At 38.7% G+C, this 25,892-nt stretch overlaps 1 long non-coding RNA gene across 1 annotated transcript; it reads right to left on the bottom strand.

The window, feature by feature from the left end:
• Nucleotides 1–25,643, bottom strand: LOC110082145 (uncharacterized). The gene is made up of 3 exons (XR_002301089.3): nt 25,557–25,643; nt 4,603–4,734; nt 1–1,963 (listed from the first exon to the last, which is right to left on the bottom strand). It is a non-coding gene; the product is annotated as an uncharacterized LOC110082145 (long non-coding RNA).
• Between the last annotated feature and the right edge of the window lie 249 nt (nt 25,644–25,892).

Here is a 25,892-nt window from a genome sequence, read left to right as displayed (position 1 = left end):
TTCATTTCTTTCACTGGTTATATTTATTTATTTCTAAGAATAAATTGCCTTGACTGGTTGAGGAAAGTAGGGCAGGGGAAGGATTTATTTATTAACTTATTTATTTATTTATTTAACTTTTATGGCGCCCACACTACCCAATGGTCTCTGGGTGGCATACAACAATTTGAATTCAATTAAAAGATAAAAAAGTAAAAAACAATTAAAATACAATTAAAATTACAATGCTTAAAAACAGCCACCAGGACCTACAGTTGATATTGTTTCAATTAAAAGCCTTCTGGAACAGGAAGGTTTTGACCTGGTGCCGAAATGTCATCAACGTCGGCGCCAGACAAATTTCAGTCAGGAGGGCATTCCATAGTCTGGGGGCAGCTGACGAAAAGGCCCTTTGTCTACAAACCATCCCTCTTACCTTCCTGAGGGATGACTTTTTCAAAAGGGCCCCCTGGCTAGATCTTAACTGCCGGGTAGGTTCATATGGAAGGAGGCGGTCCTTCAGGTATCCAGGGCCCAAGCCGTTCAGCGCTTTATATGTCAAAGCAAGCACTTTGAATCGGGCCTGGGTAGCAACTGGTAGCCAATGTAATTTGAACAGAATTGGCCTGATGTGTCCCCTAGAGGCCCCACCACTCACCAGACATGCAGCTTGATTCTGAACCAGTTGCAGTCGCCGGACTGTCTTCAAAGGCAGCCCCACATAGAGCGCATTGCAGTAATCTATACAGATATTACTAGGATGATCAGTAATCAAGCATTCTTCTACGGACAAAAGCGTCTGGCTTGTAGGGGTGTGACAGAGGATGCTAGCAGAGACATTTTGAACTGGCACCTGCAAGCAGTCTGGTTCCACCACCTTGTTCCTATTATAAGCCTGCTGGACTGAGTTTCAGATAGAAATCAGAGCAGTGCATTACAAGTAACAATGCTACCTATAACCCACTACTTAGGGAAGAGAAATCACAAGAGCAAAATAGTATGACTTTGGCATGCTGACTGTGGATAATGGGAGTTGTAGTCCCATATATCTGGGTTAACCAACTTGGCAAATGCTGGGGTAGGTGAATGATGGCATGATGGAAGTATGCTTCTCCCGGCCACTCTAATACTGTATGAAGAAATCACAAAGTCACTTCTCCATTTGTGGGCAGGCAAGGCCCTGATGTTGAGCATGCTTGTGAAGCATCTGTAGTTCCAAAGTTAATGAAAGGTTGGAGCTGAACACTGTAGATGGGAAGAGCAATACCTCTCCTACAGAAAATAGTTTAAACTTAACATGGAAGGAGGAAAAGAATCAGAACTATTTGGTCTGACCCATAATTAGTGCTGCTACCTCACAGATTTCTTTCCAGGAGGGGAGGAGCAAAGAAAATTCAACTTTGATGTGCTGATTGCTTTTTGATGCAAAATAATTTTGATGAAATCTCCCCCGAGTGCACTGAACACCCTTAAGACACAGAAGTTCCCTTGGAAACCAAAGGAAGTGTTTCCAAGCATTTCAAAGCTTGGACAGCTGACAGTTAGTCACTCGAGCTTAGAGCATCATAGTAAATGTACTTCAATTCTGAACCAAAATCCTTTTGCTGTATGTAAGATGGCAAATAAATTGAACAAAATATTGAGTTTTAATATTCCATGATGATTTCAAGGGGTTGTCAACACTATTGCTTAGTGCTGCTAAGCTCAGGTTGGCACAAGATTGGCTTGCTGAGTTTGTGTAGTGTAGATATCTGTCATCAGTTTAGTTCAGGGCTTAGAAACAAACGCCGAATTCATACAGAAGTGTCTTTCCAGTGCTAAAAAGGCTGTCCCCTGGGACTTTCCCCTTCCCGAGTTATCTCTGGGAATGGGAGAACAGCATTTCCTCTCAGCATACTTCTAGTTTGTCCCTGGATACACTGAATGGTCTTTATAGGAAAATAGAACACATGGAGGAACGCTCATTTGCTGGTTCTCACCATACCTAAAAAAAAAAAAAGTGATTATGCAGATCCACACACTCATGCATGAGACAGCCAAAATCAAATGCAATGGCAACAAAGATGGAAAGATAATAATAGTTTTGGACTATAGCTCCAAGAAAACCTCTACTAGTATGGCCACTGGCTGTGCTAGATGGGGCATTTCTCCGTGTTACCTCCATGTGCGAAACAAAGAGACATAAAAGACAACCAAAACAGATAATGACACCCAGATGGGGAATTTAGGAGAGTTCATGCAGGAAAGGAATACCAAACCAACTGATGTAGTAAATGATCTGAACAAGCGGACAGTGGTGTGTGTGCATTGGAGGATGATGGACTGATAGATAGGGACCTGGTTTTATATTTTTAGACTGGCTATAGGGTTATGTTATTTATTTACTTGAAATATGTTTACCTTGCCTTTCTCCTTTAAAAGAATGCAAGGTGGCTTACATCATTAAAACACACTATTTAAAAGTTAAAAACAGTAAGTATGTGAATATTTGAAAAGAATTAAACAAATATTATATTAAAAACAGTAAATAAAAACAGTACTAAAACACATTTAAAAGCAAAAAGGCATAACAATCCTTTGAAAAAAAGGGGAAAAAACCTTCTCAGTCAGCCAGGCACTAAGGGAAAGCCAGTCTAAACAGAAAGGTCTTTGTCTGTCTGTAGAAAGACAACAAAGATGGGATCAGCCTGGCCTCCCATGGGAGGGGGTCTGGGGGCAACAACAGAGAAGGCCCTCTCCCATGTCCCCACCAAATGCACCTGTGATGGTGGTGGGACTGAGAGAAAGGCCTCCTCTGATTATTCTAACACCCAGGCAGGCTCATAAAGGGAGATGCAGTCTGAGATAGCCTGAACCCAAGACGTTTTAGGCATTATAGGTTACAACCAGTAATTTGAATTGTGGCCAGAAACAGACCAGCAGCCAGTGGAGCTGCTGAAACAGAGGGGTTATATGATTAACCAGGATTAGATACAAGCTTATGCCACTTTCAGGCTCTCCCTTCCCCTTTTCTCTCTGAGGTACTTTCCTGCTTCCTATTGTTCTTCTACCTTAAATAGACAGGAACAGGCCTGCAAACATGGAAGTAAACTTTAGCAGCTTCTGTACTTAAGTTTAGGAATTGTTTTACTCCTGCAATATCTTTAAAATATATTTCTTATATAATAACCATCAATTCCCTCCCCATCTTTTTTTGCCTTAACCAGCAGTTTCCAGTATAATAATTTTTTAATTATTATTCCTCTTTTAGTAATCAAATGTTGAACTATGCTACTATGTGCTGCCAGTTAACTATCAAACAGTTGGTACAATTCACACATGCAGTTGCTAGTCATTAAACCATGACAACTGAAGAGATGGATGTGCGTGTGGAAACAAGTCTGTACTTAGGGTTGTTTCCACATTCATTTGCAATGAATTACTGCCTAAATTATTCAAGGGCTAATTGTTGTACACTGAAAACAGCACCATCCCTACACAAGATGTTTATTTAGGGGAAATGCAGTGTATTCATTGTTAAATAGATTCTAGGATCCATACCATGCAATATATGGTTAAAAATTTTCTGTACTTCAGATACCAATTCAAATGGAGACTGCAGCAAGAAAGCAGAAGACTTAAGATTTGGAAAGTCAGCTGTAAAGTAGCTAAGAAAGATCCTCAAGTGTATGGATATGTCACTAGAAGCCAAGGCCTAGAGCAGTGGAGGTAAACCTTTTTTGGCTCGAGGGCCCAATATGAGGGGGTGGGGAAGAAACCAGTGGCTGCCATGCCACCTGGAAGACCAGAACCAGAACAGGAAGTGGCAGTTTCAGGGGGAATCATGGGGACGGACAGGAAGTTAAAGGGGGAATCATGGGGATGGACAGGAAGTTAAAGAGGGAATCATGGGGATGATAAGAAGTTAAAGGACACAGAACAGGAAGAGAAAGGGGGAATACCAGCTGCAGCCACTTCAAAAGGTACTCACATGCCAGAAGAAAGGGCTTCACATGACACCTGTGGCACACATGCCATAGGTTCGCCATCACTGGCCTAGAGCATCCATACTATGGTATTCCTGAGTACTATGTGAAAACTGGAAAATGAAGCAAGCTGATAGAATAAAAATGGATTCATCTGAAATGTGATATGGGAGGTTTGCTGATACCATCAGAAAGAGAAATGAATGGGTTCTAGATCAAAGCAAGCCTGAACTCTCTTTAGAAGCTAAAAGGACTAAATCAAGGTTATCATGCATTGAACATATTATAAGTCATTAATTGCTGAAGAAGACAGATAATGAATAAGATAATGCTAGGATTTAAAAGCATTTGGACATGAGATGGAGAGGGAAAGGTTGGACATGAGATGGAGTGAGTCAATAGAGAATTCATGGAATTTAGTTCGCAAGACAAGAGCAGGACTATGTATAACTGCACCATTCAAATAAGCCTAGTCTTAACTGCAATTCACTTTAGCAAGTTGCACTTAGAGTGTACACAACTGAACCAATATAACTTGTGGAGGAGTTGACTCACCTACTCTAGTATGATTCCCTAAGCTAAGCAACCGAATTTTGGCCAGTGGTACATTGTATAAATGTCTACAGAGATTATCTCCATGAAAGAAAAACAGCCTTACCAGGTTAAACTTGAGATTTGTTCTTGCCATTTGAAAGTCCTTATTATGCATGAAATGGATGAAGTAGTCACTTGATTCCATTTTGTTCCAGCTCCATTTGTTCCATTTTGTCTACCCAAAGGAGTGGTATACCTGCAGAAGTAGACAACAGATAAGAGGAAGAGATTGGGAAATGAACAAGAGAATCATGTCAATGTGTTTGGGTGGACTACTTAGGCCCACAGAATAGCCCATAATCCCAGTCTAATTTCAAAAGTTCTCTGCAAGCAATCAGCTCCAGACCTAATTATGCATTCCTGATAGCTTCTCTTTGGAAGCTGGAAGTCTGCTAGAGTTCTAAAGACATGATTCAAGCAGAACTTTTTGACTGAACAATTCTTAATTGCAAAGACTGTGTATCCTGATGATGAATCAAACACAAAAGGCAAGCTCATTTGCAAACTGTGGGAGATGTGGAAAAACGCCTGCTATGACAATCAGATCTTCTTGGCACTTAAGGAGCTCTATCTTCTAATTGTTAGACTACACTGTTTGGTCCTCAGACCTTAGGAAGAGAGGGCTGTCCCTCCTGGGAGTGGGATGGGGGAGTCTGCTGGGCGAAGAGGCAGTGGGAGGCAATAAGAAAGAAGAGATAGATCCACTTACTGTATTACCTTCACTTTGGGTTCTGCTCCACCTCCACACATTAGCTCCAAAAATGTGTCGTCCTTAATAGAAGAAGAGTCACCATTCCGCTTTTAAAGTGTCAGAAATAATGACTAAGCAGCAAACTGAAGGAAAAATGTTTTGACAATGCACTGTAGTTTGACAAATGCAGTATGTGCAGTGTCTGAAAACCTACGTATTTAGAGAGGCTGCTGGGGTTTTCCAAGTGGTCAGGAGAATTCAATATGCAGCTATTCAGAGGGCATTTCTTCTTACTTTGAACAACCACTGACATAAAAATACCCTTAGCATTTTAAACCTAAATTATAACACACCCAGTACAAATCAGGACCCGTAGTCTCTATCCAAACTTTCTTTTCTTCTATGCCACACCTAATCCAAAGAGTCAGATTTACAGAAGCAGCTTCCTACATCAGTAGTTTCTCGTATTGGAGGCATACATTAGGTATTTGACAGGGTGTGAACAATATACATAGAACATTCTAAATACCACAGCTTGAGTGCCCCTTAGTTCAGGAATCTCACTCCAGCTACCTTCAGGTGTGACTCAGAATGAAAGTATTTGCCTTTGTGATTGGGTGGAGACCGTTCTCAGGCATTTACAGTCCAAGCAAGCCATAAGGAATGTGTCTATTATTTCTCAAGTGGTGTATATCCCACTCAGAGATGAGACAGTAGACAACGTCGTTTGAAGTGCTTAAGTATCGGTACATTGTAATTGAGGCTTAAGCCATGTTTTGACAATCCGCTGTAGTTTTACAAATGTTGCATGAGCCACTACAAGGAAAGGCATCTTTGATGTTACATCAAGATATACTTCCATGTTCAGTCTTGTCAAGGAACCTCTGAGATTGTGTTCATTGTTTAAAAAAAAGAAAGATGGGAACTGAATGGATTCACAAAATCAAACACACAAACAAACAAAAAGGTCAAATACTCTCTCTGATTCTGATTCCCAATGAGATTAAATATTGCTGTGATGTAAGAAAGAACAACATGTATCCCTGGAAAGAATTCTTCCTGTACAAACATCTCTGGCTCTTGGCAAGAAATGTCACAAGCTGTACAGCTGAGGAAAATGAGATTTTTGTAAAATATTTCTGAACCGAACAGTGTCTCTCATCATCCAGCTAAAACCCAGGCTAGAAACAAAACGGTTTGTTTCCTTGGTCCCTAGTATCAGCTTCAAAACAAAGGGGAGAAAATAAGACTTGCAGATTCTTTTCCCCCCCAGCTTTAAATTAGCCAAGGTCTTTCTCTTGATCAAAGGCAAGAGGAGCTGCTTCTGTGCCTTTATCTCATTTGTTTAGCCCTCAAAAGAAGTATTTCCCTTTGATTCTTAGCCGAGCATCAACATGGGATGGAGCTTACAGGGTTCTGCCTGACCTCACAAATGTCAACATCACTTTTGAGATTCCAGTGATGTGCAGGTTTCAAGCATTGGAAGAATTCCTACATGAATTTCCCCTGTGTGGAAAGGTTACAGTGTTTGGGGCTGTTTAGCTAAGAAGAAAGGCAAGTAAGGAGAGAGGTGTATAAAATTATGCATGATATGGAGAATGTGGATAGGAAAATGTTTTTCCCCCTTCCCTTTCTGATTATATTAGAAAGTGGAGTCACTCATGAAAGCTGACGGGTGCGAGAGTCAAGACAGGCAAAAGAAGCTGTTCTATACACAGCACGTAATTTTAAAAAAGGTTGGGTAATGGATTTGTTGGACCATTAAAATACTAAGAACAGTTCATGTTTCAGGGTCAGTAGGGTTCTTCTTCAGGATGCCTGTTGTAGAGCTTGAGGGGGGTGGGGAAAAAACAGAAACATCCAAAAATGATCTTGGCAAGAGGTTGCTGTGTCAGGAACTGTGTCGAAGTAATGGCAAAAGATGGAAGTTCCAAACCAGGTGGATCAGTGTCGCGCAATGTAGGATGAACTGTCTTTCTCGATCTCTGTAGACAAAGGAACAAAGCTCTGTGAACCACCTCTGTAAGAGCACACAGGTAAACTGTGGCAACCATAGGAAGTAGACTTTCAAGGGTGATTGGATGCATTTGTGAAGGTTGGGGAATTAGTGACTAAATAAATACTGGTAATGACAGTTATATATCAGTTGGATCGGCAGCAACGTGCCTCTCATTACCAGTTGCTGAGGAGCAAAAGGGTGTGGGTATACTCATGTCCTCCTTGTAGGCTTCCCATAGGAAGCTGGTTGACTAATTTAGGAACAAAATGCTGGATTAGATAAGCCTCTGGCCTGATACAACATGGCACTTTTTATGGCAGAACTAGCAGCTGGGCTATTTCCAGGTTTACCACACAAGAGGAATAATTTGTTGGAGTCTTACTGGTGTTCATGGAACATTTGTATACATTGTTGCAGCTAAGTGATGAGGTGCTGTGATATATCCCAGCTTGCAAGTGGGCACATTGACCAGACATGTATGTGATCAATATGTGACCTAGTCCCTGATCAATCAGCCACAATCAGCTGCAGCAAATTAAGCAAACAATAAGAGGATTCTAGGCCACTAATGTTGTGGACCACAATACCTTGAATGATCTGCTATTGTTTCCCTCTTAGATTTTTCTAGATGTAAATAAAAATTTATCTCTTCTCAATACATTTTTACATGTGTGGAGCCTTATGGTCTGCAGGGGCTACAGGATCAATCATCTAAAAGAGGGACCAAAACCATGTGCACATTCCTTTGCCCTTCCCCTGAAATTGATCAATTCATATACAGTAAATTTCCCTGTATACACTCAGGACTAAGCAAAGTAAAAAGCAGTACTATAAAATGTAGTTGTGTCAAGCTAGAAATAGTGTGTGTGTGTGTGTGTGTGTGTGTGTGTGTGTGTGTGTGTGTGTGTGTGTGTGTGTGTGTGTGTGTCTGTGTGTCTGTGTGTCTGTGTGTCTGTGTGTGTGTGTGTGTGTTTGCTACAGGATGTATAACAAACATTGCTTCCCAAACCTTTAGCAGTCATCTGAAACATAAACATTAGTTTCCTCTCCGCTCTTTCATTAGCTCAGATAAATGTGGATTTCATATGGCTAAATATAGTGCATTGTTTGACATTTCACTTGCTAAGCTCTGGGTGTGCCAGCATGTACCTCAAAATAGGGTCTATGGAAACCTGTTTTCAGTGTCTAAGTTCATGCTAGTATGAAACAATTAGAATACACATGAACATGTACAAATAATATTTACCTCCTGACTCTTCAACCTAGTAATAGAAACATGTGGTAGTTCAGATGAATGAAGCACTGTCTACCTTGACCAGAACAGCCAATGGTGAGAGATGATGGGAATTACAGTTTGACTACATCATAACCACATGTTCCCCATGATTTTTCAAAGCTAATCATAAAAAGCTAAGATTCTAACCATTACACTTAAAAAACTATGCCTGAATTATTCTAACTGCAAGAGGAAAAGCATACTAATAGAAACTTAGAAAACAACGTAACAATGCCAGACATGGCAGAAATGTTACTCCTGCTAATTCCAGAACCATGCCAATGATGAAATCCATGCACTGTTCACACACAGGTTGGAAGAAGTAGTAGGCTGAAACCATTCACTTGCCCTTGCTAATGAACGCTTTACCTGCCAACCACACATCTCTATGAGGCAGAACTAGGAAATGGGGGAAAGCTCAATTTGAATGTACACAGAGTCATCCTTTTCCATTACATCTCAGGACACCCTGCCAACTACATGGCTTTAAGGCCAGTCTTTCTTCCCTTACTTTTGTAACATTTTGCCTGAAGAAAAGATCAGGGCATCTTGAAAACTTCCACACTTCATGGGTTTGGGGTGGTTTTTATTGATATCAACTTAGAAAGGATTTTGCAACATACTCCTACTGTACTCTGATGTTAACGTTTGTGTAAAACACTTCCCTTTGAGTGTCAGCTACCTTTTTCTTCATGGTTACTCACCATGAACATTCTCCTTTGCAAGTTACATATATGTATGATGTGGGGCACCTGGCCACACATCCTGACATCTAAACTGTGTTCCTCAACTGTGGGGTTGATATACTGGTATAGATGTAGCATAGCTGCATTTCTTGTACCGACACCAATAGGGGGTGGTTGGCGGTGAGATGCCTTTATTGACAATCCCCTCCCCCCAATCAGAAGTGAACGAATGGGAAGCAGGATGTGATGTGTGATACTGTATTCCTCTCTGTTCCTTGTGCAAGCTTTGTCAGTTGTGGCATGCTGTGGAATACTCTCCCCATGGAGAAGTGAATGGCACTCACATGTTAGCTGCTTTGGCATCAGGTCAAGGCCATTTTACTTGCCAAGACATTTCAAGGTCAGCTCTATTGTTCTGGCAGATTTGTTTCTTTGAATGTACTATTTGCACTTTTTTGGGTCTTAATTCTCTTTTAATGATACAGTATCTGTACACTCGCTTATGGTCTCTCATGTACATAGACATGTACTCTAAATAGCTACTGTGCTACTCTCACACTACAGCACTTCCTGAAAAATGTTAGTTCCCTTGTGATTCTTCTCTCTCATCTGCACTAAACAATGATGTGCTGTCCATATCCCAAGAAAAACATAAGAAGGCAAAGAGCCATAAATTTGTGGCTGAACTAATTAGTGCTTACAAGGGGATCTACCACACTGTCATCTATAAGCTGCACTACTGGGAAGAAGGAGAGACTAATTAGTACTGGATCGTTTAGTTACAGTGACTAGCTGCCAAAGAGGACTGGCCTCCTAATGTCTTACTAGTAGTATAATGTGGATTTTGGCAGACACAAATTTTCTGTTCTGTACATGACAAGTCATGTCTGCCAACATTCTTTCTCTACATCACTAAACTTCTGTAGCTTTGTCTTCTTCAATCTCTGGCCATTGGACTTTACATTTATCATTTTAACATTTATTTATTATAACTAAACATTAAACTAAAAATATACCAAAATTTTGCAATCTCTTCCTAAATGGGATGGATAGAATATAAATTTTTTAAAAATGTAGGAGAGAGTAAAACTGACCCATCCATGCATTCCCATTTCTATACAAGACAGTGAAAAGTAGGGACAGAAGTTCTCTATGAATTTTAAATATGAAGGTTTCATTAAGAAGTCACCATATCTTATTTTGAATAACGGCTGTTTCAAATTCCTCTTTGTTCCCAGAGAGCTTATCTTATTGATATTTGATTATTATGATCATTATACCTAAAGGACTGTATGAAAGTCTGATTTAAGGTCTTCAGGACAGGCCTTTCTAAAATGGTGTTTATTATTGTTCTGTGCCGTCAAGTCACTTCCAACTTGTGGTGATTTTATAAATTGATGACTTTGAAAAGGTCCTATCATTAACAACTCTGCTGACATCCTTCAAACTGTCTGTTACTAAGACAATTCACTCCGTGTTCACTTGTCCCCATTAACTATTACTTCCAACTTTTCCTTGCATTACTGTCTTTTCCAGGGAGTTATTTTTTTTATGATATTCTCAAAGTATGACAGCTACAGTTTAGTCATTTTTGCTTCTACTTAGTATTTAGGCTTAATTTGATCTAGAACTAATTTATTTGTGTTTCTGGCAGCCCATCTTTTCCAACAGAATACGTATTTCAAATGAAGGTTTTTTCCGACTGTCCAGTTTCCATATCCACCCAATGTAATCAGGAACACCATAGTACAGATTATCTTGGCCATGGTTTCCACCAACACATCCTTACACTTAAGGATCCTTTCTGGTCTCTTGATAGCTCACAACTGCCTATTTGAGTCTCCATTTGCTTATGATTTCTTACCTACATTCTAAAATTGGACTGATGACTGATCCAAAGTAGAGAAACTCTGTAACAATTTCAATTACTTCTTCTTAGGCAGACTTCAGTCTCAAGAGACTATGGTAACATGCTCTGTATGGAAGAGCTGGAGTGTCCTCTCCAGAGCACAAAGCCTGGGTAAAATAGTGTAATATGGAGGATAAACTGTTATCCAAGCAGCAAATCCCCCCTGTGTCATGTAGCTGTTTTGTGGTCACTTGTTTTGTCTTATTTTTAAACAGTAATCCTGCTTTTCCATGTTCTTTTCACCTTCCTCACTAGTCATTTCAAATATTGCTGTTTTCTGACAATAATGTCATATACGTAATCTGTGTATCTTAAACTGTTGGTGTTTCTTCTACTAATTTTCACTCCTTCATCTGAATCTAAACAGGTTTTCCATCTGATACATTCTGCAAACAGACTGAACATAAAGGAAGATAAAACACACGCTTGCCTGACTCTTTTGAAACATGGAAGCCATCTTATTTTTCCACAATTTATCCTAACAAGTAGCCTCTTGTCCAGAGTATGAGTTATGTATTAGTATAATCAAATATTGTGACAAGTCTATTTCTTTTAGAATGACCCACAGTTTTTCATGACACACATACAAAAAGATTTTACTGCCATCTACAAAACAAAACTGATTTTCCCCCCTGAATGTTTCTGGTAAACTATAACAATTGATGTACATTTGCAATATGATCTGTAGCACATCTTCCTTTTCTGAACCCAGCATGGATATCTGGCATTTTTTGCTTCATTGTAGGGTGAAACCTCATTTGTAAAATCTTCGCCATTACTTTGCTTGCAGACAAAATTAATGCAATGGTCCTATACTTGTCAGCTTGTTTTCATGGATCAGCAATGTTTATTGAACATTTCCAGTCTGTGGGGCATTGTTTTGTTCTTTAGATTTGTCTGTATATTCCTGTTGGCTTGGAAGAGCTGTATTAGTATTCCCATCTACTCCTGTGATTTATTTTTTCCAACTATTTTAAGAGCAGCCTTTGCTTCATTTTCTATTAATTACTGGTACTTCATCAAAGGATTCATCAAAGTGAAGCTGCCGTCCTCACACTTCTTTTGTATAATTCTTCAGTATATTCTTTACATCACTTTATTTTACCCTGACTAGATAATATATTCTTCTGTTGATCTTTCAGCATTTCAAATCCTGGTTTAAATTCCTTTTGCTTTCTTGGATCTTACGGAAAAGAGTTGTTGCTTATCTTTTTGTTATTATTATTCTCTTCCATTTAGCTGCAACGATAAATACAACAGTTCTCTTTGTCCCTACATGAAGATCAACAAAAATTTGTATTTAGGATTCTGACCTTATTTCTGTCACCTTTTACTATTGCTTTTAGCTCGTGTTTAACAATTTTATGCATGCTATCAATCATCTATTGCAATGTTTTATTTCACTACAGGAATAGTCTTTTTTGCATTCTTCCCTGTTAAAATCTATGATTTCAATCCACAATTCTCCTGATTAAGACTCAACCAAATTTAGCAATGCAAATCTGTTCTTTCTTTCTTTCTTTCTTTCTTTCTTTCTTTCTTTCTTTCTTTCTTTCTTTCTTTCTTTCTTTCTTTCTTTCTTTCTTTCTTTCTTTCTTTCTTTCTTTCTTAGATTGATATCCCACCCATCTGGTCTGGTCGACCATATGGTACTTATATTCTTTGGAAATATTTGTTGGCATTCTAATTTTTTAAAACACTCTTCAGCTTCACTCTAGCTTTTGATAGTAACAGTTGGTTTGTAACACAGCTGCTTCTGGTCTTGTTTTAGCAGAAAGAATAGAACTTTTCCATCTTCTGCTTCCTGTTATATACAGTATTTGATTCCTATATTTACCATCTGTTGACATCTATGTGTACAATCATTTCTTAGATTGCCCGAAGCATGTGTTTGCAACAATTAAATTGTAAAGGAGTCCAGTCTCCTGACAGTATTGTTCTGAGTTCCCCGACACATTCAACTTCCTGATGTTAAAGTATGCATCCAAAAGGAAGCATGGCTTTTAGAACATGGTGACCTATTTAATATTGTTTTAATATGTAATTTATTATGTTTGCTTTGAGCTTATCTGCTTTTAAAATTAATGTTTTAAGTCTCCTGGGTTCTATAAAAGAAAAAGGCAGGGTATAAACAGATAATAATAAAATTTTTACCATTAAGTGTCTAGTATATTTCAAAGGAAGCAAGAACTAAAAGCAATTTACAATGTAAATTTCTACACATTGTTCCCACGAGAGGAAAGGGAGGCTGAATTAGAGGCAAGGATAACAAGGGAAAAGTACATGTCCAGTTCAGTCACACATAGGCTTCTACAGAATTGTCAAGGTCAAAAGTACTGCAGTCAGTAGAATGTTCAGTTTTCTTTTTCAGTAGTACTGAATAAAATGTGCCTATTAGTAACTTTGTCAACCAAAGATTTTGCTGGTCAAGACAAGTGCATTCTTGTCATCTCATATAATCTTTCTCCATTCTTATTTCTAAGCAATTTGACACTGCATGCTTACAATTCAGTAACAATAACAATAACAACAACAACAACAACAATAATAACAACAACAACAATAATAATGATAGTAATAATAGTAATAATAATAATAATGTCATGAAAGCAAAATATTAAAGGAACTAGTGTAAACAACATATGTTGAGTCTGCCAAGAAAAAGATGAATCTGTCACGTCATCTGTGAATGTTCAAAAATTGCACAGAGAGACTATAAAGCTAGACATGACAAAGTTGTAAAATTAATATACTGTACTGGTCATTATGCTAAAAGTATAATCTTCCAGTAGCCAAGAATCCATGGGAACATCAGGTAGAGAAGGTGTCAGAAAACAATCAAGTTAAGATCTTGTGGGACTTTCGGATTCAAACAAACAGACACCTTAAGCGTAATACACCAGACATAACAGTAATAGAACAAAGAAATGTCTGGATAATTGACATCGCAAATCCAGGTCATCCCAGAGTTGAAGATAACAAATTGGAATAATTAACATAATACAGAGAAATTACTTGCTTGTTTATGAAGCAAATTTAAGTGGTTACCATAGTTATTAGGGCATTAGAACAATTACACAGAATTTTAGAAAATATTATAATCAGCTGCAGATCTCTGAAATAACACCATCAGAACTGCAAAAATGGCAGTCTTGGGAACAGCAATCATATTAAACCAATGTTTAACTGGTGTTTAGGTTTTTGGTTAAAACTTGTATCTGTTACATAACATCAGTCAAAGAATATGTCTTATATTTTAATAATAATAATAATAACAACAACAACAACAACAACAACAACAACAACAACAACAACAACAGCATGCTATTAAGTCAATTTTGACTTATTGTGGACCGTTTTAGGGTTTTCTAGGTGTAGAGTACTCAGCAATGGTGTACCACTCCCTTCTTCTGGATACATCCTGGGACTATGCAGTTTTCTTAAGGTCACATAAGCTAGCTGTTCTGGGATGCACAATGGAGAGATGAACTCCCAAACTTTGGCTCAATGAGTCAGGTATCTGGCTACAAAGCCAGAGGCTGGGAGTTAGTTCCTCACTGTATATTCCAGAAGAGCCAGTCTGTGTGGCCTTGGGCAAGCTGCACAGTTCTAGGATACCCCCAGAAGAAGGGAATGGTAAACCATTTCTGAGTACTGTCTACTTAGAAGACCCTCAAAAAAGTCATAATAGGTCAAAATTGTGGGGACGTGGTGGCGCTGTGGGCTAAATTGGTTTGATGGCATACAATTATTATTAAAGGCAATAGGGAACATAAAAACAAAACAATCCCCAAACAGGCTTTGCAAGATCTTTCACTCCTCTCATTACATTTCAAAAGGCACCTCACAATATACCATATTTTTCCGTGTATAAGACACCCCCATGTATAAGAGGCCCCCATTTTTCTAACCCAAAATTAAGAAATCAATATTTTAAACATAAAACAGAACACATTTTTATTTAGTAATTAGGTAACATTTACATACCAGTACTGTCATATTATGCATCATACGTAGCTTTGAGCATATCACTATATTCAGCCTCTGGGCTCAGAATGCTCAGACATAACCAGTCCCTTTTGAATCTACCGTATTTTTCGCTCCATAAGACGCACCGGACGTTAAGACGCACTTAATTTTTAAAATAAAAATAAAATAAAATAAAAATATATAAACAGAGCAAGTCCCACACTGGGACTGCCAAAAAAAAATCACCAAAACACAAAGCAACATAGAAACATACCCCCAGCCCAAATCTACCCTCCAAAACCCACCCAGAACATTTTTTAAAAAGTAAAAAGAAGCAACTAATTTTTAAATACCAAAAAAATGAAGTAAAAATAAATAAACAGAGCAAGTCCCATGCTGGGACTGCAAAAATTTCACCAAAACACAAAGCAACATAGAAACATACTCCCAGCCCAAATCTACCCTCCAAAACCCACCCAGGACATTTTTTAAAAAGTAAAAAGAAGCAACTAATTTTTAAATACCAAAAAAATGAAGTAAAAATAAATAAACAGAGCAAGTCCCATGCTGGGACTGCAAAAATATTACCAAAACACAAAGCAACATAGAAACATACCCCCAGCCCAAATCTACCCTCCAAAACCCACGCAGAACATTTTTTTCAAAAAGTAAAAAGCAGCACCTTACCGGTCGAAAGCCTCCTGGAGGTCCTCAGAAGCCAGCGATGGTGGTGGTGGTGGACTCCCCACAGGGCCTGCTGAGGCCTCCGGAGGCCTGGAAAGCCAGCGATGGTGGCTGGGAGAGGCCCCCACGGGGCCTGCTGAGGCCTCCGGAGGCCTGGAAAGCCAGCGATGGTGGCTGGGAGAGGCCCCCACGGGGCCTGCTGAGGCCTCCGGAGGCCTGGGAAGCCAGCGATGGTGGCATGGAGGGGACAGTATTCGCTCCATAAGACCCATGCACTTTCCCCCAGTTTTTTTGGGAGAAAAAGTGCGTCTTATGGTGCAAAAAATACAGTAAGTCTCCTGATTGGGGACAGCTAAGCCTCATGACTGAAGGAAGCCTGTTTGCAGAGGCAAGGTATGGGCTGTTTTGCAATCGCGTGGTTCTCTCCTTGGCTTATGTCCATGTATAATACGACTCTCAATTTTTAATCTAAAGATTTTAGACAAAAGTATCATCTTATACACGGAAAAATATGGTAACTATTATGAACGGGATTTCTGGTTTCCGGTTTATGCCACAGCGGTACCTCCCAAGTTTGGAGCTCTGAACGAAAGAGGGGCTCACATGCTTAGGGGTGCCCCAGCAGGCGTACTGGAGTGTGGAGAGTTCCCAAAGAAGAGGTGCACCTGGGGTTTGGATTGCGAGTGTGGCGGTGGCTTGCAGACAACCCAGCAGCCTTTTTAATCATACTAAATTGGCAATCAAAAAGATTTAGATTAGATAATCTGGATAAAGCCAAAGATTTCTATCAAAAATACATAGCTACAGGAGGAAAACAAAGTGTTTTAGCAGAGATTGAAGAAGAAGAAAGATGTGTGACAACAAAACAAGGGAAACAAAAGGAGATTGACTACAAAACCGAGGGAAAGAGAAGAACTATAGCAAATAATCCAACATGTAAGTGAATATGGAAACAATAACACCAATTTTTTCAGTAAACATAAACATAAACTCTCCAAAGAAAAGGGAAACCTTTTCAAAGCTACAAGAAAAAGCAGATACAGTGGTGCCTTGCTTAATGACATTAATTCGTTCCAGCGAAATCGCTGTAGAGCGAAAACGTCGTAAAGTGGAAATAAAAATCCATTGAAACGCATTAATACCTGGTTAATGTGTTCCAATGGGCTAAAAACTCAAAGTCCAGCGAAGATCCTCCATATGGCGGCCATTTTTGGTGCCTGCATAGCAAGGAATCCATCCCTAAGCACAGCGGGGAGCCATTTTGAGCACCTGGTGGCCATTTTGAAACCCTGACGATCAGCTGTTTTGACCGTCCTAATGCAAAGAATCAGTTCCCGAAGCAGGGAATCGATCTTCGCAAAGTGAAAAAAAAACCCATTTAAAACATTGTTTTGCGATCGCAATTGCGATCACAAAAACATTGTCGTGAAGTGGCTTCGTCGTAATGGGGGTAATCGTTAAGCGGGGCACGACTGTATAATTGTTCTTCAGGAAACCCATATTAAAGAAAAAAACTGCAATTTATTAGAATATCCAAAGATAGGTAATGTTTTCTGCATGTGACCCTAAACAAAAGAAAAGAGGAGTTGCCATCTATGGGAAAGCCCATAAGGAAGCCAAATTTATCTATACTGACCAAGAGGGAAGAATCTTAATGGTAGAAACAGAGATTATTAATTTAAAAACACTGGTGGCTGCTATATATGCCTCTAATCAAGCTCAAGAAACATTTTATAAGAGGCTTTATAATATTCTAAGAGAGAAAAATTATCAAAATATTTGCTTAACAGGAGACTTTAACGCCATAGTGGATCCAGTAAAAGACTACAAAAAGAACCATAAAGGAAAAAAAAATAAAAGAAATCACTTCCCAAAATATTTTTCCAAATGGCGGAAGAGTTAAGATTGGAAGATACCTGGCGAAGACATAATAAAGAAAAGCTACAATATACTTTCTATTTGAACCGACATGAATCCTGGTCCAGGATTGATATGAAATGGACAACAAGTGATTTGAGGGTAGGAATAGATGAATTAAATATACAAACAAACATATGGGCAGATCATACGCCACTTAAAATTATCTGGAAAGGAGAAGTGAAACAAAAAGGAAGGTGGACACTTAATAGAAAGATACTGAAAGAACAAGAATTTATAAATAACGCAAAAAAAGAAATGAAATACTACTTCAAAGAAAATGAAACACAGCACACCTCGTCACAGACGATATGGATGCAGCAAAGGCGTTATTCCATGGATTAGCAATATCACACATAATTAAAAGATATAAAACAAAAAGAGATATAATAACATGACAGAAGAACATAAGAAGTTGGAACCAGAGCTACAAAATAACCCTAAGAATAAATTGGTGAAAAGGGAAATGAGCATGTTGAAACACAAATTTAATCTTATGGAGACAGAAGAAATGGCACAACAAATGAAGGCCGCAAAACAAGATTTCTTTGAAAGCGCAAATAAACCAGGAGGTTGGTTAGCATATAAATTGAAGAAACAAAAAGAAAAAAGATTAATAGATTAAAAGATTAAAAAGGTGTACTAGAAACTCAAAAAACCCAAATACATAACATAATAATGGATTTCTATACCAATCTTTTAAAGCATGTGTAATAGATGAGAAGAGGATAAGAGACTATTTGGAAAAAGCAAATCTCCCCAAAGTACCAGAAGAAATAAAAAAATATGATGAATGCTAAAATAACAACAATGGAAATTAAGGAGAGTATAAATAAACAAAAAAATGAGACAACTCCTGAGCCAGATGGACTCCCTGTGGAATGCTACAAAATATTCCAAGAAGAAATAATAGAACCATTAAAAAAGGTGTGCAAGTAAGCATTAAAAGAAGCAACAATTCTGGAAACCTGGTTGGAAATAAACATCACACTAATACCTAAGGAAGGACCAGATCTGACAAAAATAGGGAATTACAGGCTGATTTCGCTACTTAACGCAGATTATAAAATATTTGCAACTGTCATGGTGGAAAGATTGAAAAAAAAATACTTAGTACAATTTATACATGAAGATCAAAATGGTTTCCTCCCCAAATGACAATTAAAGAATAATATAAGAACAATTATAGATATCTTAGAATACTGTGAAGAACATCCAGAAAAACAAATGGCGCTTTTATTCTCAGATGTTCAAAAGGCTTTCGATAATCTAAACTGGGAATTTATTTAGTGATGGAGGTAATGGACTTTGGACGAAAGTTTCTAAATATGGTAAAAGCAATTTACACAAAGCAAAGAGCAAAAATAATTGTAAATGGAGAAGGAACAGACAAAATTGAGATTGCCAAAGGTACACGACAAGGATGCCCACTTTCCCCATTGCTGTTTATTCTTTCACTGGAAATACTGAATAGAGAAGTTAGAAAAAACGAAGAAATACAAGGAACAAAGATTAAAGATGAAATCTATAAACTCCAAGCATTTGCTGGCGATCTGGTTTTTATTCTGGAGAACCCAGTGGAAACAGCTCCAATTTTACTCCAATAAATAAAGGAATATGGCAATGTAGCCGGATTAGAAATGAACCAAGAAAAAACAAAAATTCTAACCAAAAACTTAACCCAAAAACAAAAGACCCAACTTATATCAAATACATAAATCCAAATAGCAAAGACAGTAAATTATTTAGGAATTAATTTGACCGCTAGATGTTCCTCATTAAAAGAAGACAATTATGGGAAACTTCTTGAGCAGATAAAACAAGATTTGGCAAGATGGGAGAAATTACAATTATCCTTTTTAGGTAAAATTGCAACGATCAAAATGAACATTCTTCCAAAAGTAATTTTCCTCTTTCAAAACTTACCAATTGAACTAGAGCAGAAATTCTTTGAAGAGTTAAACACTTTAGCTACAAAATTTATATGGCAAAAGAAGCCCAGAAACAAATGTAAACTACTATAAGATGCAAAAGAAAGGGGAGGATTTGGTCTACCAAATTGGAATTTATATTATCAAGCGAGTGCTTTAAATTTGATCAAGGAATGGATAAAATTAAAAAACAGAATATTATATCTAGAAGGACACGTCCTTCAAGCAGGCTGGCACGCCTTCTTATGGTATGGAAGGGCAAAAACCCCGGGGGTGGTGGTGGCCCTGGCTGCGAAGAGTGGGGTCCGCAGCCTGGGGGTACACCTGGACTCGATGCTCACCATGGAAACGCAGGTGGCGTCGGTAGTCTGCACCACCTACCGTATTTTTCGCACCATAAGACGCACTTTTCCCCCACAAAACAGGGGGGTGGAAAGTCTGTGCATCTTATGGAGCGAAGAAAACAGATGATATTTTCCTGTTTTCTTCTCCTAAAAATTGGTGTGTCTTATGGAGCAAAAAATACGGTATTTCCACCTTTGGCAGATTGCCCGGCTGCGACCTTACCTAGACACGGGGGCGCTCACTACCTTAGTACATGCGCTCATAATTTCTAGATTAGACTACTGTAACACGCTCTATGTGGGGCTTCCTTTGAAGCTGATGCGGAAACTTCAAGTGCTGCAGAATGTGGTGGCCAGACTCCTTACTGGAGTGAAAAAATACCAACATATCTCTCCTACTGTGGCCATGCTACACTGGCTGCCCATCCGTTTCCGCATTGACTTCAAAGTGTTCATGCTTACATATAAAGCTCTAAATGGTTTAGGACCTCGATACTTGGCGGAACGCTTACTCCCAACTAGTTCTACCCGTGTCACCCACACGAGCCAGGAGGTGAGGCCGAGAAGCCTGACGCCGAGGGAGGCCTGGAAGGAAAGAACTAGAAACCGGGCCTTCTCGGCGGTGGCTCCTCGCCTTTGGAATAACCTACCTCTGGAGGTTCGCGCTGCACCCTCACTGGGTACTTTTAAGAACCAACTAAAAACATGGATGTATAGGCAGGCCTTCCCTTCCAGTTAGTTCCTGTCCTCTTTTCTTTTTTTCCTATTTATTTGATTTATTTTGTATTTTTTCCATCTTGCAGAATCATTTAATTAATTAATTTGTTATAAATTTTTCTTAAACTTGTTATGCTTTATGTTGTAAGCCACCTAGAGTGGTCGAAATGGCTAGATAGGCGGGGTATAAATACAATAAATAAATAAATAAATAAATAAATAAATAAATAAATAAATAAATAAATAAATAAATAAATAAATAAAAACCCATCAATACTTTGAGAGAAATATAATAAGAATTTTTTTGTTAAAAGTCTGGGAAAAAATTAAATGTAAAATATACGTGAAAATGCCTAGATGGATCTCATTGATGGAAGAATTCACTCATCCAAACTTATAAAATTTTGAGAAAATGACGACATACAGCATAATGAGCTCTTAAACGAGGAAGGACTATTAAAGACAAAAAATCAACTAGAGAGCCAAGGACTGATTTTTTCATGGTGGCCCCAATTGCAACTACAATCAATCTATAATCAGGACAAAAACACACGAGGATTTTATAGAGAGTATACAACACTTGATATTACTTACTATAGAAAAACAACAAATTCAAAAAGTACAGTGGTGCCCTGCTAGACCCTTACCATGGTAAACGACAAAATCGCCTGACGATGACTTTTTTGCGATTGCTACTGTGATCGCAAAACGATGGTTCCTATGGGGGAAATCTACTTTATGTTGATTAGGTCCCTGCTTCGTGAATTGTTTGTTTGTTAAATGATGATTTTTCTGGCTCCGCAAAATGGCTTCCCTCCCTTCACAAAATGGCTGTTTCCCGGACAGAAGCTTTAGAAGACAGCGATTTTAAACAGCTAATCTGAGGTTCTCTATGGGCAATCTTCGTTGGACAATGAGATATTTGCCCATTGGAACACATTAACCGATTTTCAATGCATTTCAAAGTTTTTTTTTTCTGTATGATGACGATTTTGCTTAACAGCGATTTTAACAGAACGGATTATCGTCGTCATGCGGGGCACCACTGTATATAAATTTTTATTGCAATGGGACACTAAAGATGAAGAGGTTAAGGGGACAATGTTAAAATGGTCAAAAGATTTTGGATATACCCGTAGTATAGAGCTTGAAAAATGGCAACAAATGTGGACTAAAAAGATAACATTAGCAACTTCCTATAAGGAAAATCTATACAAAATGTTTTATAGATGGCATCTCCCTCCATCCAGACTTGCAAAAATCTCTGCCAACATTTCGAATAAATGTTGGAAATGTAAAAACCAGGAACCTATTACCCCACATGGTGGACATGTGATATTGCAAGGAAATATTGGATTAAAATTCATACATGGATTAAGCAAATGACTAAACAACAAATACAATTTAAACCAGAAATCCTCTTATTGGGATTAATACCAAATAATATCAATAAGCAAAACTATTATATAATATCACATGTTCTGACAGCAGCTAGATTAGCATGGGCACAGGTATGGAAAGAGGGAAATCCGCCAAAAGATGAATTGATTATCAAAAAAAATTTAGAATGTGCAGAAATGGACAGACTAACAAAGAGACTAAAAGGGCAAGAAAAATCAATTTATTATGAAAGCTGGAACCTATTCTATGAATGGTGGAAAACAAAAGCTTGTAACAAACAGAAAGTAAATGAGTAGAATGAATAATATGGAGAAGATCTTTGGCTTTACAGTATGTATTGTACAGTGGACCCTTGACTTACAGACGGCTTGACTTACAGAATTTTTGAGTTACAGACTTCTCTGGCCGCAAAATTTAGGTTTGACTTGCAGACTGAGATTTGACTTACAGACCACACACACACACACACACACACACACACACAAAAACCAAAATGGAACAAAAACGGCTTGTTACGGGATTAAACGGTTTTCAATGCACTGTAGGTCAATGGAGACTTGATTTACAGACTTTTTGACTTGAGAACCGCCTTCCAATACGGATTAAGTTCTCAAGTCAAGACCCCACTGTATATGTGTGTGTGTATATGTATAAGATGTTGTTTTTATATATTTTTAAGTTTTATGTTGGGAAAATAAAATATTTTTTAAAAATAAACAAAAACTATAACTATTATTAATGACAATATTTTTCTAATACGTATGGGACTATAGCACTATAAAGATAGAAATGGTCCAGCACTTAGTCTCATTGCCTTAAGCTCTTATCCAATAAATTACTTCTGTTTAAAATCAATGACATTAAACTGTTTATTGAAACATGACAATAGATTCAGCTGGACAAATTCATCCTGTCACAATTTAAAGTGCACTACATTAACCTAGAGCTTCTTGTCAGTCCACAGAAGGAGCCAAGATTGTGAAAGCAGCCATGTGTGATGGAGACTATCCCAGATCAACTTTTGTTTGCTTACTGATGTCTAAAAATATGCACTAATACAGGAGATGTTTAGTGAGTCAACTCCTCTGTAAGTTCCATTGATTCAAACAGACTTACTCTAGTTATGACTTATATACTAAAGTAAGTCACAACTAAAGTAGGCCCATTTGAATCAATGGAACAGAGAAGTTGACCCATCACATCCCCATTGATTCAACGGGTCTACTCTAGCACAAATTACTATGCCAAGCAACAAGATTTTGGTCAATATTTTGTGTGAAGAAGTTATTCCATCATGTTTCATTTTTTTTAACTCAAAAAAAATTAGATGTGTGGGGTACAATTAACTAGCAGTACAATCTTGGCAGAGGTGGAGTGCCTCTGTATCTTTTTATTTATTTATAATATTTATATGCTGACTTTCTTCCCAAAAAGACCCAAAGTGAGATTTGGACTGGGAGCTGTTTATAGACCAGGGAAGGGGAAGCATATCCCCAGACACTGTCGGAGGGGCTGCCTTCTTGCCTAGTTGTGAGTTACTTTGGCATACTATATATGGTTTTGACACATGCAATGCTGTTTTATGCAATTGTTCCCTACTGCTGTATCATTTACATGCCTTCATCTTTCTGATCAGTAGAATATGTTTTTTAAAACCTGATTGTGCAGATTTGTAAATATCTTCCTGAATTTTAAAAAAGATACTAATGTAACTATGCAACAAAAATGTGTTTGGGCACTCTATCTGATCAGTAAAAACTGAGCATACTCTGGAGCACACAGCTCCCACCTATGACCTCTTGGATAGATAACACTGTACTGCACACGCACAAGTAGCACCCTACTGGGTACAATGTAAGTTACCTCAATTTACAGCACAACGAGTGTTAAAAAGGCTCCAGTTTGGAAGCACCCCGAGTCATCAACTGCCAAGGAGCAGAAAAAGATGCAGGTAAACACAATGGCTGCTTCAATGGGTTGGCATCTTTACTATTGGCTAGCCACTGAGTTGGTTTATGATTCCTTGTGCCCTCTCTCTTTGCAAAATACATGAAGGGGGTCAGTGAATTTCACATTTAATAATATGTAGTGGGAAATACAAAGATGCATTTACTACCCTACCCCCTTGCAGAACTGCATACAGTAGCCATGTCCCCTGCTGTGCTTGTGTTAAGATAGCATGTGAAGGAGCTCTGTGCCCAATATAGGCCTGTAGAGCTAGTACATGTAAGAAGTCCCTTTGGCCAAATCAGTTTCTTCTTGTGTTGATGAATTTCACATATCACAACCGTTATGTCTGTAGAGGTTTTTGTTAGCTGAACATGCAGCTAGCATAGGAATACGTGTGCCATGGCCAATGTATATGCTCACAGCAGGGAAATAGTGAGCTTGTGAGCTGCTTCTACATGTGCATATAAAATACGTCACTTGGATCCTTGGTACAATATACAGTAATTTGTAGGAGATTATAAGAGAAGTGCTGTAAACATCTTCATGGGTCTCTAGTATGTGTTCTCCAGATGTTTTGGATTACAGGTCCCATAATCCCTGACAATAAACCATGATTTCGTAGACTTTCTCTAAACTAGAGAAGTGGTTCCCAACTAGCTCTACTCCAGAATTTCTGGGATAACATCTGAGGACTTAGGGTTGGGAACCACTGCTCAAGAGCAGCAATGCTCAATAGAGGTTATATGGCATCCTAGGGGCCCCTAGCCCATTTGGAGGGGGGCACAGACTGGAAACATTACTTCATACACCCTTTTAAGTGTTTTTTATGCCATTCAGACAATCCTGATTCAGCCTATATTTCTTTCATATTGTTTTTATGGTCATGGCCATGAATTTTAATAATAAAACTAAAATAGTTTTGCTGGATTTAATTAAGTGACAATAAAAGAAACAAATTAACTATCTTCTGTTCAGTTCCAAAACTCAACTATTACACATGTGCTGAAGAACAAGCTGCCACACATGGTCATGTGTTCAATCCCTGATAAAAATCTGAATCCATCCTCCAGCAATAAGCACACATTGCACCAGGGGAAAAACCCATTCTTGCAGCACCCTTTTATTTTATCCACTGTGCCTAGAACAAAATATTTAAATATAAGAAAACCCAGTTCACTGATATAAGGAATGCTCCTCCAGTCATTTCAGTTAAGTTTTAGGTCCAGTAGTTGTTATTAACATATTGAAAGGGCTGGACTATGGCTGGGAAGAACCAGGTTCAAATCCCCAATGACTGGCTCACTCACTATGCCTTAGCCTAAAATACATCATAGGATTTCTGTGAGGATCAAAAATGGGGAAGAGGATCATCTCTACTACTTTGGGCTCCCTGGTCAAAAAAGAAAAAAAAGGCAGAGGCCCAATAAACAGACATTTGGCATAAACAAACAATTCTAAAGCTCAGTCACGTTACTTGTTTTCGGGCTTTGCTTATACACGTAATTTGGGGGACGTGAGTATATTGCTAACGACAACCCACTTACAGTAGTTACCATCGCCAGCACCTCTCGCCCTGTCGTCGCTTCCAAAGCAGAAGCGCCGCCGGAGGGGGGGAGGAGCGGGGGGGGGGAAGAAAGGCAACGTTGACCCCGGGGCCCTTATTGGTTAACGCTGGACAACTCCACCCTGCGCCGCATGCGCACTTCTCGCCCCTTTCTCTTCCGAGGCCCCTCCTTATCTTGCGTTTCCTTTTCCTCCTCTTCTCCCCCCTCCCGCCCTTCTCTGACTGCTCGCGAGTTGCTGTTGTTGTCAGTGCGGCTCTTGGCCAGCCGGGAGAGAGCGGGAGCGAGGCAGAGACGGGAAGCGCGAGCGCAATCCGT

The sequence above is a fragment of the Pogona vitticeps genome, chromosome 6 (assembly GCF_051106095.1).
Source record: "Pogona vitticeps strain Pit_001003342236 chromosome 6, PviZW2.1, whole genome shotgun sequence".
Lineage (NCBI taxonomy): Eukaryota > Metazoa > Chordata > Lepidosauria > Squamata > Agamidae > Pogona > Pogona vitticeps.
The sequence above is the reverse complement of the archived record's forward strand: the minus strand, read 5'-3'. Positions and strand labels throughout refer to the sequence as shown.